This window comes from Pinus tabuliformis, chromosome 1_1 (assembly GCF_031772625.1).
Source record: "Pinus tabuliformis cultivar Carrire ecotype Pingquan chromosome 1_1, CPIR1, whole genome shotgun sequence".
NCBI classification, from domain to species: Eukaryota; Viridiplantae; Streptophyta; class Pinopsida; order Pinales; family Pinaceae; genus Pinus; species Pinus tabuliformis.
In genome coordinates this window covers 304225040-304240643 of record NC_142297.1, presented here as the reverse complement: position 1 = coordinate 304240643, position 15604 = coordinate 304225040, and the positions used below count along the sequence as shown (strand labels likewise).

Below are 15604 nucleotides of genomic sequence, written 5' to 3'. Positions count from 1 at the left end.
TAATGGATACTTATATTCCATCCATTAAGCTTATCTAGAATTTGATTTAGAATTCTTTTCATGAGAGAATTATCCATTTTGATTCACCAATGGTGCTTCATTTGGCAAGAATCTCATCTCTAGGTGTCTCATTTTTCAATAATTTAAATTCCCTTTATTTATTTGGTAATAAAGTATTTACTTCCATGTTTACCCCCCCACACCTAGATTTTCTGTTATAACTCAGTCTACCTTTGATCCATCATGATAGCAACAGAGGGGCGTTACATAATCCCCTCCTTAAATTCACATAGTCCTCAGTGTATTTTCTAGTCATTTCTACATCTTACAATTTATTTCCTAATTTTCAGGCAACCGTCTCTAAAATTACATGTTCCCATGACATTTCCACCTGAATTAGATCTTCCGAGATATAGGTTAAAAAGGAGTTCTACCAGCAAATATCCTTGAATTGTAACTTGTAACATTTGTTTCAATCAATTTTGTGAGGGATTTCAGATGCCTTCTTCTATATTCTAGTTTACCACAATTAATATCATAACTTAATATAACAGTACTACTATTTGAGTAACTACAGGTTTAATGCTTCCCACTATTTAACTATGATTCCTCATTTTCAATTTCATTGTATTTACATAATAGGGAGAATTGCATGTTCTTCCAATGCATTTGTATTCTTGCCGAACACTTGCTTCCTGCAGTCTCCCTACATCAGTCACATTATCCACATGTTTTCAAACAATATTAGTATTATTACCATAACATCAAGCCAATGCCAAAAGATACCTTAATTATTTATTCATAACTGCATTTAGGCAAGTCCATTCAAACCAAGCTCAGTTTTTCAAATGGAGAATAGATAAATAATGGACCTGATTAACTTCTGAAACCATAGCCTATGTGAAGAAATTCGTATCAAAGTATTTAATTGTTCTATTGAGCATTTCCTAGTCATATATCTTATGTTTGCAGGAAAATTCAACACAATGAGAGAAAATGATAACATATAGGTAATCACGGATAATACAACTTTACAATACCAATTAAATTGGGTTTTGAGATTGAATCTGTCACAAGACAAGGTCTTAATGAAACATGAAACATGACCTTTGTCCAATCATAAAGCAGACCATTGTTATTGATAGTTAATCTAGGATGGATTTCACTGTTATATTTGAAGTTTAATGATAGGCTTAACCATGTCCTTAGCCAAGAAAATAATTGATTGTTACTCAAGATTACCTCACCTATAGTCGAGTTCTGCTAGATAATGTCATCCCCCTGCAATGGTTTCTTTTCATGAATTCATGTTTTCTCTTTCTAACACTACTCCAATGGATGGTTGGGCCATGAAAAAATTAGACAATTAGTATGCATGTACATAAACCTCCCATACATGAATCATAAGAGAAGATTACAATGTTCTCAATTCCACACCCATTTAATTTTCAGGGCACTATGCGTACCAAGCGTGTGAACGTAGGTCATTAACATACAGACACCCCACCTTAAACACTAGATCACGACTTGGTAGAATATAATTCATTCCTTGGTAACAAATTTGATTATCAAATTCATTAAAATAACTACTAGAGCAGATTATGCAACAATTGTTACGTTTCCATATTCAAAACCATACAACACTATGAATACAATCTAACAGGTAAAATTCTCCAATATTGCTTGGCAAGAAATAGTGGTACAAAATATGCATCCTAGATTGTGTGATTGTTAATTAATTTGAATAGATTGCTAGATATAATTTTATCAAAACCAATTATCCTTGTGCACAACAATCTCAATTACAAGTACCACTTAATTGTTTTTTATTTTAAGCCATCCAATATGGTTAAAGCATCTTATTGATTTAACAACTTTTTGTTGCATGGTTTTTTATTCTCTCTCTACTTCGCCTACTAAAATGAATTTATGTGTCACATACCCTTTAGACCATCGGTAAAGACGCCAATTATTTTTATTTTTTTTATAAGCTTCTTGTTATGTTGTAAATAAAACGATTTAATTAATCTTGGGATTTATTTATTTTTACCGCCAGTCTTTGTTCAATCCCTATGCCAATAATATTTTTTCCATCTCAATACATTAAATTGCCAACTAAACCATCCCTTCTCGCATTATTTTACAAAAATTCAATGATATATATATTCTTCTTACTTATGTACTAAACATTATCATTATAGATATAACATCCCACTACATTGCATGTAATTCATAACCTTCAATATATGATTATGTAAAGCTTGTACCTTATAACAATGTCACACATTCCACGTAACTTTAAAAATCACTCATTCCACCACAATAGTATTTATTCATAACTCTCATTGCATAATATATTTAGTTCTCAATCACAATTATTCTCCCTAAAGCTAGTTATATGCTTTGTAACATTTACTCCTCTTATATCAAGACATTTAGTATTTGAGCCTTCTCTTACCTTTATCATGGATTTCTCAACCCATGTGGTCAAAATTACTCGAGGCATACATTATTTTACTAACAGCATAAAATTGCTAGACTATCATGAGCCCATTCTTTTAAATTGCTAGGTTTCTTCTCATGGTCAATGCCTTCATTTATAAGACTAATCTCATTCACATATTATGTTTTAACCATATGAATTTTTTTGTATAATTCTTGCAATTCCAATGGCCTGTAGGCCATTTTCTACATGTTTCTCTTATATATATATATATATATTTATGTATTGTGCTGGCTTGGAAATATCACATAGAACATAAATCGAAATAGAAGACTGACGTTTAGACTACATGTGATCATTAAGGGAGACATTGTAATGTAGTTTCCGACCTAATGTATAAAGACCACTACTCGGTTATAAGATACCATATGTCTGACTTTTGTAGAGATGGGTACATTTGCTTTAATTTGAATTAAATCAAAAGGATAAAGAAAAAAAAAGCAAAATCCGTGAATTCCAAGTATCGATAGATTGAAAACTCTAGAAATCGAGTCGTTCAAAATGCACTATGTATTCTATCCCCATTGCTAATCACTATAAATAGCTTTTACCAAATAAGAAATCTGAAATTTTGGCTCTTCTTAAATGCTAATTTCTATTACTGATACGTTAATGTTTAATATTAAATTTTTCCCATCATCAACTTATTAGATTTTCTTACATGTATTGAACCCATGCCATTTGTATATATCCCTTTGTTTTAGAGGAAAATTCAAGATTGCTCTATTATCATGGCTTTGCTTTGATCTAAAATTGTAGTATATATTCATTGGTAAATGTAGAACGTATTTAAATTAGTTTACAAGAATGATGCAGGAGCATCTAGACCTGGCCAGCAATGTGACGGGGTGGTCACATGTTGTGGGTAATGCAAGATTGGAGGAAGACTTAGTTGTTAAATTTGTATTAATTTCAATAAGGGTAAGTAGTTAAGAGTGGTCTAGTTAGGAATAAATGGCAAGTGATCATCCTTGCGTGGAGATCAAGCCAGGTGGTCTAGTTTGTTTAGATGAAGATAAAATTCAATTATAACTATATAACTAATTCCTTCTTGTGTGGAAAGAAGTAGTTAGATATGACATATGTATAACTTCTTTTTGGGGGTTTTTGGAAAAGAGGGAGGCAGTAGGGGGAAGACAGAGAAAAAGAAAGGACCTGAGGCACTTGTAAGCATATGGGCAGTATGAAAAGAGGAGACCATTAGTTAGAGTAAATCAGGCCTGAAAAGGGAAGGAAAAATCTTCATATATAAGTTTGTATACAGAGGTTTGACTAGCGTGTTAAGTTCTCTGTCTCATGGTGAGTTCCAATTCCATTCGTGTTTAGTGGTGACAGAGGTAATGTTAAACCAGTTTATGGTTGTTCTATCCATTTGTGCTCTCTGGTATTTATGGTTGTTCCGATGTCATATCACATTAGTTCCATTTCATTTGGTAATGTTATATATGATGGTTCCCTCACTCCGTGTTGTGGCTTGGATTGGTGGTTTTTTTAAATTACTCCTTTCCTGGTAACTAACCCATGTTTGAAAGCTCTTAGAAAATCTGCAAAAAAACCCCGGTTGAGTTGATAAGCTCTAGCCCACCAAAGGCAGAGTTAGAGGTTGTGGAGAAATAAGAGTCAAAGCCGTTGCTGAGCGTTGAAACACCGAACGCTGAAGAGGAAGCCATCAAGCCGTTTTAGGATTCGACGAGCCAAGAGTTGAGGCCGAGGCTATGGCGGATAAAGAATTCCCCAACAATTTGTATCTCATCCAATTGACTGCGAAGAAAGCTTGCCTCACCAGTCATTTGGCGAACTTGTGCTTGGATATTTTGCATGCTTCATACATGTTTAGGATTAGTTGTTTCTGGTGAAGAACAAGCTAGAGCAGGGTGCCATAATCTTGAATGCTTGTAGCAGTATAATTGAGGAGGCCGAATTGTCATAGGGCCTGTAGCAGTTTACTTAGAGAAGGTCTGAATTGGTATGAAGGTCGTGCAGCTTTAGGCCTGCATCATTTTTGGTATTAGAGCGGGAAAAGATTTCCTGCGGAAAGGAGTTTTTGTGTGCTGAGAAAGAAGAGTGTGAGTAGCCAAGGTGACAGAGTTGGTAATCAAAAAGACTGGCAGGATAAAAAGACTAAACAAGCATGTTTTGTGTGCAAGGGTTTAAAGGTTGCACAGGGAGAAAGCAGGTCTTGGAAGAAGATAGACGCTGACAGTAGTAAAGAGGTAAGATAGCAAAGGAAAAGTTGCAGAGGGAAAATGGCCAAGGACAATAAAGGTCAAAGATAACAGAAATGAAATATAGAAGAGAGATTTGAGAATTTCATTCTCAAGGGAGATTTTAAATCTAAACACATAGCATAACAGAGAGGAGAAGAGTTTTACTCTCAAAGAAAGAATTTGCAGAAAGCAAATAATTTGAGACAGTGCATGCAAAATGCAGATGGACATGATCCTGCAGGGATCATATATAAATATATATATGATGATATTTGTTTTAACTGAGTTGATAAACTGTGATTGAAGGTTTTCAGTCACAGGCAAAGGGAAAAGCAGAGCAAAGAAAGCACTTTGAAGTAGCAGTGAACCTGAAGTATCCAACAAGAGATTGGACAGAGAGGACAACTGAAGTGTTTTCAAAGGAGAGTGAGAGCTTGCAGAAGCCTAGATGGAGCAAAGATGTTGCGCAAAGAGAAGGTTCCAGAAAGAGGACCATGCTTACCCAAAAGACTGGGAGAGGAGAGCTTAGTGAGGTAAGATTGCAGTAAGGAGGACCTGTTGTTGCCGAGGCTTGTTGCAGCAGAGAGAGGAGCTCAAGAAGAGAAGATCAAGACAAAGATGGTGGAAGATCATTGCAGAGGTTCTGAAGAAAGCCACCATAGAGGAAAGAATGCCAAGACAAATGGCATGAAGAGGATGAGTCAAAAGGAGCTTGACAAGCAATTTGGTGACATGAGAGCCAGATTGGAGATATTGACAGAGCTGCTACAAGAACTAGAAGACCAGAAAAGAGGATGGACCTTTCCATTCAAAGGAAAGAAGGTGATTTGGCACTCATTACAGATGAGGTGGAAGCAAAAGGAGATTGCTTTATGGACAAAGGAACTCAAATTATTTGAGTCAAGGATAAGAATTAAAGATGCCACAGGCAAAATTGTTCAGAGGAAAATGCTTGAAGAAGCAGGAGAAGCAGATGAAATAGATGAAGTTATCTGCAAGCCAGAGGAAGGAATATCTATGGATGATGATGAGGAAGAGGTGAGATTGTATGAGGGTCTCAAAAGTTCAGAAGAGAACTTGCATCAGCATACTGAAATGTTGACAGGAAGACTAGAAGGAAGCTCAAGGAGATATACTGAAATGGTGACAGGAAGACTAGAAGGAAATTTAGAGAAACAGGTTGAACTAGTGACAGAAGGTAAAACTGATGGAACCATGGAAACACAACCTTATGGGAAAGATGCAAATAAGGTAATTGATGTGCCACATAAGCTTCCAACATTGCATACACCATTGTCAGAAATCTTGGCTACAATGTTACCGCTCGAAGGAAGTTCAGGTATGCAAGAAGGCCAGATGAGCATCAGGAAGAGTGTTTTATCAGTAGAAAAGAATTCGTTAATTCAAGATGTAACATCTAAAAAATATCCTGTAGAGGATGTGCAACTTTCCAGGAGTAGCCTGAGAGAGACAGAAGAGGTCAAAGAGGGTTTAAATGATGTGGAAGTATCAATTCGACAGGCAGGGGAAGACAAAACATCGTTTAATATTTAATTTGTTGGTCAACGAAAACCTGGCGAAAATAACATCAAATGTAGTGATCAACTCTGTTCTGCTCCTTTGGTTTGGGATGCACATGAAGCTGGTTCCCTTGAGAAGTTGGCCGGTGGGGACATAAAATCAATTGAAGGTAGGGTTAAGTTGCCGACATCTTGTCTTCACGGTGATAGAGGTAATCTTACAACCTTATAAGAAACTCGAAATTTGGAAAATTTAACATTGTTTTCAAGCGATTCAGTATCACCCACATGGAATGTAGTTGACAGTCTTGGAAGAGAAAATTGCATAGAAGACGAGTGCTCAAAAATATTAGTGAAAGCAACATACAAAGGTGAAAAAGGACAACCAATGAAGATTGTCAAAGAAGTTCATGAAGAAGAGACTATGATTTCTGAAAACATAGTAAAAGATCATCATGATGTCATGATGATAGGCATGATTGAGTCAACCATGGGAGATGTTGAATTGATCAACTTGGAAAACATACCTCAAGGAAGGCAACATGAAGTAGAAATTCACCTAGCAAAAGGTGGAGAAAAGGAAGAAGAGTTGACAATGACAAGAAGTCAACAACATGATCAAGGAGAAAAAGAAAGCAGCTCTCATCAAGAAGCTAATGTATGGGAGAAGGAGCTAGAGTTACTGGAGAAATGGCTAAAAGCACCAGTAACTGATGAAAACTGCAAGATATCTTCCACATTTCTTCCTCAGCCCTTGTCACAATCGACTGGGAGAGGAATTTGTAGAGACAAAGAGATGGCTGGTAGAGGTTGCATGCCACCCCCTTTCGCTAGACACCTTCAATGCCCAGGCATGGGGCCTGAGATATATGGTCCAGCCATGGGACCTCCTGTAGGTCGTCATCCCTTAGATCTATTACCATTGCCAGAAATGTTGGAACATAAGCTTCCAACACAAAGTATGGAGATGCAAAGGCCTGCAACGGGAAATCAAAGGTTAGCTGCAACACATGGAGCTTTGAGACAAGATCTTGTTATGTCTCAACGTGAACTGGAGCGATTGCATTCACATATTGCAGCTATGCGAAATGATAAGGATCAGCAAATTAGAATTTTTTTGGACAAAATTGCAAATATGGAGGCAGATCTCCGGGCTAGTGAATCTATCAAGGCAGAGTTGCAACAAGCTCGTTCTAATGTGCAGAGTCTTCAATTAGCTAGACAATATTTAAATGAACAAGTGTAATAGCTAAATCAAGAATTGTAGCGAGCCCACGCAAAAGTTCAATAGATTCCTGCTATGCATACAGAAGTAGAGAGCTTGAGGCAGGAGCTTCAACGTGGAAGGGCCGCATTCGAGTATGAAAAGACTGCAAGCAGTAAGCAAGAAGTAAAAGCAATAGAAGTAAAGGAAGAAGTTCACAACTGTGAACTAGGGAAAGGAAGCATTATTAGAATAGATGATATGGAGGAAAAGCTTGAAAACTCTTTGAAGGAGTTAAATCAACACACTGAAGTGTTGAAGAAAGAAGGAAGTCTAGAACAACAAGTTGAAATACTCTTGAAAGGAGACACATAGTCTGAATGTGTGAAACAGAGGAAGATGCAGCTGGACAGCAATAACCAGCTAAAGCAGGAAGGAAGAATTAATGAAGAAGACCAACAAGAAGATCTACTCGCAAAAAATATTGAGAACATAAGGGAACTGATGTTGAAGCAGACCAGAAGGCAAAGACTAGCAGCATCATACAAGGTGATCAGTCAAGTACTAAAAGATTTTCAGCAGGTTGGGAGAATTTGTCTAAATGATCCTGATGCCACCAAAAAGCTTGAAGAGACCGAAACAATAGTAAAAAAAATAGATTTATTGAGGCCATCTCAGTGAATGATCTTGAGAATCATTCTATTGCTGATTCCATTGATTTTGATTCAATAAAGGTAGAGAACCAGCATAGAATAGAAGGAGAAAGTGTAACATTGGAATTCATAAAGAAAATGATGGATGACTTCAACAATCAGAAAAATATACACAAAAGGTATGCATTTCAAATATTATTGCAAGTAAAGGATTTGCTCAAGGTGATGCCATTGCTGGTTGACATCAATATTCTGAATGGAAAGCAATTCACTGTTTGTGGTGACATCCATGGTCAGTATTATGACCTTTTGAACATCTTTGAGATTAGTGGGCTTCCTTCGAAGGAGAATCGTTATCTTTTTAATGGTGATTTTTTTGATCGAGGATCATTTTCAGTTGAATTCATACTTGTGCTATTTGCATTCAAGTATATGTGTCCAACTGAACTCTATCTTGCAAGAGGAAATCATGAAAGTAGGAGTATAAACTGGATTTATAGTTTTGAGGGCGAAGTCAAGTCCAAGTACAGTGGAAGCATGGTTGAGCTTTTCGCTGAAGTGTTTTGCTGCTTGTCTTTGGCTCATGTCCTCAATGAAAAGATTTTTGTTGTTCATGGTAGTCCTTTTAGTGTTGATGGTATAAAACTGGCTGATATCAAACAAAATGTTCGATTCCGAGAGCCACCTGAAGAGGGTTTGATGTGTGAAATACTTTGGAGTGATCCATAGCCCCATAAAGGGCGTGGACCTAGCAAACAAGATGTTGGTTTATCTTTTGGAGAAGATGTGACCAAAAGGTTTTTCCAAGAAAACAATCTTGAGATGGTGGTCAGGATTCATGAAGTTAAAGAGGAAGATTATGAAATTGAACACGATGGCAAACTTATTACGGTTTTCTCAGATCCAAACTATTGTGACCAGAGAAGGAAGATGAAGCAGGAAGCAGCTGACATGCAGCCTAAACAGAGGAGCAGAGCATCTGGACAACTCCAGAACAAAGTCTGGGATCTAGGAGGAATTTTTATTTTTTTTTTCTTTTCTTCATTCCTTTTTGAAAGCACATGATCAGGAGATCATGTATGCTTTCAAGTGTGAGAGTTTAATGCAGGAGCATCTAGACCTCGCCAGCGATGTGATGGGGTGGTCACATATTGTGGCTAATGCAAGATTGGTGGAAGACTTAGTTGTTAAATTTGTATTAGTTTCAATAAGGGTAAGTAGTTAAGAGTGGTCTAGTTAGGAATAAATGGCAAGTGATCATCCCTGCGTGGAGATCAAGCCAGGTGGTCTAGTTTGTTTAGATGAAGATAAGATTGAATTATAACTGTATAACTAATTCCTTCTTGTGTGGAAAGAAGTAGTTAGATATGAAATATGTATAATTTCTTTTTGGGGGATTTTGGAAAAGAGGGAGGCAGTAGGGGGGAGATGGAGAAAAAGAAAGGACCCAAGGCACTTGTAAGCCTACGGGTAGTGTGAAAAGAGGAGGCCATTAGTTAGAGTAAATCAGGCCTGAGAAGGGAAGAAAAAACCTTCAGATATATGTTTGTATACAGAGGTTTGACTGGGGTGTTAAGTTCTCTGTCTCATGGTGAGTTCCAATTCCATTCGAGTTTAGTGGTGACGGAGGTAATGTTAAACCAGTTTATGGTTGTTCTATCCATTTGTTCTCTCTGGTATTTATGGTTGTTCCAATGTCATATCACATTAGTTCCATTTCATTTGGTAATGTTATATACGGTGGTTCCCTCGCTCCGTGTTGTGGCTTGGATTGGTGGTTGTTTTAAATTGTTCCTTTCCTGGTAACTAACCCATGTTTGAAAGCTCTCAGAAAATCCGCAAAAAAACCCCGGCCGAGTCCATAAGCTCTAGCCCACTGAAGGCAGAGTCAGAGGTTGTGGAGAAAGAAGAGTCGAAGCCATTGCTGAGCATTGAAACACTGAACGCTGAAGAGGAAGCCATCGAGCCGTTTCAGGATTCGACGAGCCAAGAGTCGAGGCCGAGGCCGTGGCAGAGAAAGAAGTCCCCAACAGATTGTATCTCATCCAATTGACTGCGAAGAAAGCCTGCCTCACCAGTCATTTGGCGAACTTGTGCTTGGATATTTTGCATGCTTCATACATGTTCAGGATTAGTTGTTTTTGGTGAAGAACAAGCTGGAGCAGGGTGCCATAATCTTGAATGCCTGTAGCAGTATAATTGAGGAGGCCGAATTGTCATAGGGCCTATAGCAGTTTACTTAGAGAAGGTCCGAATTGGTATGAAGGTCGTGTAGCTTTAGGCCTGCATCAAAGAAGCTATTAATTTCATTGAAGAAAACAAAGATTTGGAAATAAACGTGCGGCCTCAGGAATGGAGCTCTAGTCGCTTTCACCATGCACTCGAATGTGTCAGATGAGGAGGTGGTATTCTTCTCTAGTCCATGCCTTTCTCTTGGTAGAAGCCTTCTTGTACTACGAAGATCTCCAATCTTCGCAGGGAAAATTGAAAAATGCTTAGGAATTAGGTTAGGGACAAAAGTCACATGTGGTCAATTCAGCTAATGTTTTCGGAACAAACACCATATGTGATTTGGTCCTTTCTTCATTCTAATTTAAAAAAAAAAAAAATAATGTTACGACCTCTTTTAGCAATCCAACATTGATACCACGCTAAGGGCCACTTGTAAAATTATAAACTCATTTTCTTTTCCATAACCATTAAATTTATGATGTTACCGTGGAAAAGTATAAACGGATAAAGATAGGAAAGGCCCTTATTCTACATTATGGTCATCGCAATATTGCCACATCCAATAAATCATAATAGATTATTACCGTTATGTCGTTGCATTGTATTTTTTGTGACTAAATAGTCCGGAAGAGAAAATTTCACTATAACCAAATACCAGGTTATTATCCAGAGAGTCGCATGTTACTATCAAGAAAATTGTATATTTGTGGGGAGTGGAACAGTGCAACTGATGCTCGGAATTTATATTCAAGCATCCATCAAAGGAAAAGCTTCGAAAACCATTTTTCACAGTGCAGATAGATCATTATTTAAGCAACAACAACTAGAAATTGATTATTCCATCAGCAAACACGAACCCCAGTTGTACACGATTGATGCATCTGACAAATATTTCCACCACCGCCTCTCATGAACTCATGGAACACAAAGGCCTCTTTCTCTTCAAATAAATTCCAACCATGGTTTATAGACGCTTTTCCAAACTCAGCCATCACATCCAACTAACTCAATATGACCTGTTCTCTTTCCCTTTTAGCTTCTTCATAACATAGTGGACAAAATATTACACAAAGACATACACTTATATGAAAAAAACACTACTCTACTTCTATGATCCTAGGCTCTCCCATGAGGGAGTCAGTCTAGGCGAGTCTCTGATACTAATACAAAAAAAATGGAAATATGGATTGAATATGGTTGCAGGTATTTGATGACTTGTCACACTAGATCATGGACGTTTCCATACAATCTTATTTTTTCATGCCCTTTGTTCAAGAAAAGTTAAAGATAAACCAGCCTTGTGGAATTAAACTACGCACATTGCATCATATCACACTAAAAGACATAACCAAATTGCATGTAGGACTTTTAAAAGGAAAGAAGTATGAGTATCAATAGATGAGTACTAATAATCAGATCGCTGTACGCAATAGAAGAGGAAAAATATATTTTTGATAAAAAAATGACAAAGACTAACCAGACTTCCCAAAAGAATTTCTGAATATGCAGATATCAATTTTTATTAATTAAAATCACTAAACTATTAAATGTCACCTCTTTGTTTCTTGATGACCTGGTCATCATTTGATGGCCCTCTTTCAGTGCTAGAAGTGTATATTTGTAACAATGATGATAGGATATTTGAAAATATCAATCTAATCCTTAAAAACTTCTCATGATCAGTAGAATCAGGAAAAATCAATGGATTCGAGGAAACTTCGATAGGATCCTTAGAAAGTTCTCGTGATAAGAAAAATCAATGGCTTCGATGAAACTTCGTTAGGATCCTTAAAAGTTCTCGTGATCATAAAAATCAGGAAAATCAATGCCTTCGAGGAAACTTTATCTTCCTCGGTACGTATGACGTGACGGTATTTTTTTAAGAAGCTCGCTTTTCTTCCCAACCCAAGCCTTCTAAAACATTTTTCGTTTTACACTGAAAAATGAATACAACCACTGCGCACAAAAAACTTGGCGAAGCAATGGCAGGAATCGAAGTTCAAACCTCTGGGCTCTCCTAACCATCATTTATGTTATTACAGATAAAAATCAAACGTTTAATTAAAGGAAGGAGTTGCAGCTCACACGTGTGTATAGCATCTGGGAGACTGCACTCAAACAAGGAGGACACTCTCACTCTCGTTCACTCTACATTACATCAAATGAATATTACAATATTAAATACATCACTGAAAATTAGGTAGTTGTAAACAACCTCCTAAACTCTAGGAACAAATCCTAAACTAAGGAGATGCATTACAACCATATAACCATTTCTCCATTATTTTTAACTCCCCCCCTTAATGGAGAAAGGGTTATTCTGCACTCCTAACATCCCTCTAAATAATTCAAACTTTACTCGCCCTAGAGGCTTAGTAAAAATATCAGCTAAATTATCACAAGTGTTACAATACTCCACACATATTTCTTTTGACTGTATCTTTTCTCGAACAAAATGAAACTGAGTGTCAATATGTTTAGTATTTTTATGGAAAACTGGATTGTATGCAAGCTTTATTGTGCTCTGGTTGTCAGTTTTGATGCTGGTTGCTTCTTTCTATCCTTCACCTGCATTGCTAAGCAATCTCCTCAACCAGATGGCTTCGCATGTAGCTGCACACAATGCCTGGTACTCACCTTCACATGATGATAATGCTACAGTACTTTTCTTTTTGCTACTCCACGAAATAACCCCAGATCCAATATTAAATGCGTAACTTGTGATGGATCTACGATCATCCAGGTCACCTGCCCAATCAGAATCTGAATAACCTGCTAAAGTAACATCGGAAATGTCAGTGTATAAAATACCGTAATTACAAGTACCACTAAGATACCTCAACACACATTTTGCTGCAATCCAATGACTTTCAAGTGGTTTGGACATAAACTGACTTAGCACACTAACAAAATATGCCAGATCAGGTCTAGCTGTCGTGAGATATATCAAACTTCCCACTAGCTGTCTATACAAAGTGGCATCCACATGTTTTGTGCCATCGTCACTGCTTAACTTGAGATTCTACTGCAATGGTGTTGTTGCTATTTTGCACTGTTCCATTCTGAATCTTTCCAACAAGGTTCTGGCATACTTTCCTTGAGTTAGAAAATTTTGACCAGAATCTTTCCACATCTCCAAACCTAGGCAATAATGAAGATCTCCAAGGTCTTTCATTTCAAATACCTGTGACATTTGCTGCTTGATTTATTTGATCAAATTATTTGCATTTCCTGTTATAATCATGTCATCCACATACAAAGAAATCAAAATGATTTGCCTCTGTTTATTTATCCTGGAATACAGATTTGGGTCGTTGAGGCTCCTATGAAAGCCATGTTGTATAAAAAATGAATCAATTTTCTCATACCATGACCTGGGTGCTTGTTTCAAACCATAAAGTTCCTTATGCAATTTACACACTAAATGCTCTTGCCCCTTTTTCACAGAACCAGGAGGCTGTACTAAATAAATTTCTTCCTTTAATTCTCCATTCCAAAATGCAGACTTAACATCTAGCTGGTGTAGCTTCCATTTATGTTTTGTTGCTAATGAAATTAGCATTCTAATTATATTTAGTTTAGCTACAGGGGCAAAGGTGTCATCGAAATCTATTCCTTCTTGTTGTGAGTAACCCTTTGCTACCAGTCTAGCTTTGAATTTTTCTACACTCCCATCTGCATTTATCTACGTTTATACAGCCACTTACAACCTATGGGGGTTTTTCCATCAGGCAACTCAACTAAATCCCAAGTATGGTTTCTATATATTGATTCAATTTCCTCATTCATTGCAGCCCTCCATTCATCTGACTTACTTGCCTCTTCATAGTTTGAAGGTTCTACAATGTTTAAAATTTTGGACATTAAAGCATAGCCTTTCAATCTTTCAGGTAGTCTAGTCTTCCAACCTGATCTTCTAGGTAGAGGAATTACCTCAACTCTATCTGTTTCAGCACTTTCCGGGCCTGCATCATCACTTATTACACTATCTGCTGCTACTTCTCCCTGTTTCTTCTCCTGCTCTTGTTCTTCATATTCATCACTGTTCATCTCTATCAGCAATGGAATGTGGCTGTCACTGTTAGAGTCTTCCTTTCCATCTTCAGTCTGTTCATGAAAAATAACATCTCTACTTACAAAAACTTTATGAGTCACAGGATTATATAACTTGTATGCCTTATACTTTGTGCCATATCCTATAAATATACATTTCAAGGCTCTGGGGTCTAACTTCTTTCTATCTGCTTTTGGTATATGAGCATAAGCTTTAGATCCAAATATTCTTAGATGACTAACTGTTGGTTTGAGTCCAAACAATGCTTCAAAGGGGGTTTTGAAGCCTATACATTTAGTAGGCCTCGTATTCTTTAAATAAACAACAGTATTGATGGCTTATGCTCAAAGACCATTCGATATACCTTTACCTTGAAGCATACTTCTCGCGCACTCCACACGAGTTTTGTTCTTGCATTCTGCTACTCCATTCTGCTGTGGAGTGTGTGGCATTATGAATTGCTGCATAATCCCATGCTGTTTGCAGAAGTTCATGAACTCTCCTAACCTGTATTCTCCCCCTTGGTCTGAGTGGAGAATCTTTATCCCTTTTCCTGTTTGGTTCTCTATCATAGATTTAAACTCTTTAAAGTACCGAAAGGCTTGATTCTTTTTACTTAAAAAATACACCCATGAAAACCTAGTGCAGTCATCTGTAAACAGCAGAAAATAATATGCACCTCCTAGGGACCTAGTTTACATAGGTCCACAAATATCTGTATGCACTAGTTCTAGGATGTCTCTTTCCTTTCCGTTGACATGCAAAGGGAACTCTTCTCTATGCATTTTCCTTAATGCACATCCATCACATTCCAACTTGACATTATGAAAAACAGGGAGTCCATCGACCATACCTTTCTTCTGAAGTAAGATGAGGTCTTGAAAATTGAGATGTCCAAATCTCTGATGCCAGAGATTTTCGACTGTTGATCCAGCTGCAACCATTGCTTGTTGTGGCATACTCTTTGCATCCAATCTGTACAAATTCCCCATGCGCACTCCTATTGCAACTGTTTCCATCTCGCTATCCTTAATGACACAACCATTATTAAATAATTGCACCTGCATGTCCTGGTCTGTAATCATTGAGACAGAGATCAAGTTTTTCTTAATTCCTGGAACATATAATACATTTTTAAGATGTTTAATGTCACCACTATGTAGCTTCACAGGAATATCTCATACCCACTGTCATCTCCTAGATAAATTTTTGATCCACATGCAGATTCTTC

General features: G+C 37.2%; 2 pseudogenes; both read left to right on the top strand.

The window, feature by feature from the left end:
* The first annotated feature begins 7026 nt into the window (after positions 1-7026).
* LOC149212760 (protein FLX-like 2) lies at positions 7027-7809 on the top strand (annotated as a pseudogene).
* Positions 7810-7833: 24 nt separating this feature from the next.
* Positions 7834-8816, top strand: LOC149212759 (serine/threonine-protein phosphatase 5 pseudogene; annotated as a pseudogene).
* The last annotated feature ends 6788 nt before the right edge of the window (positions 8817-15604 follow it).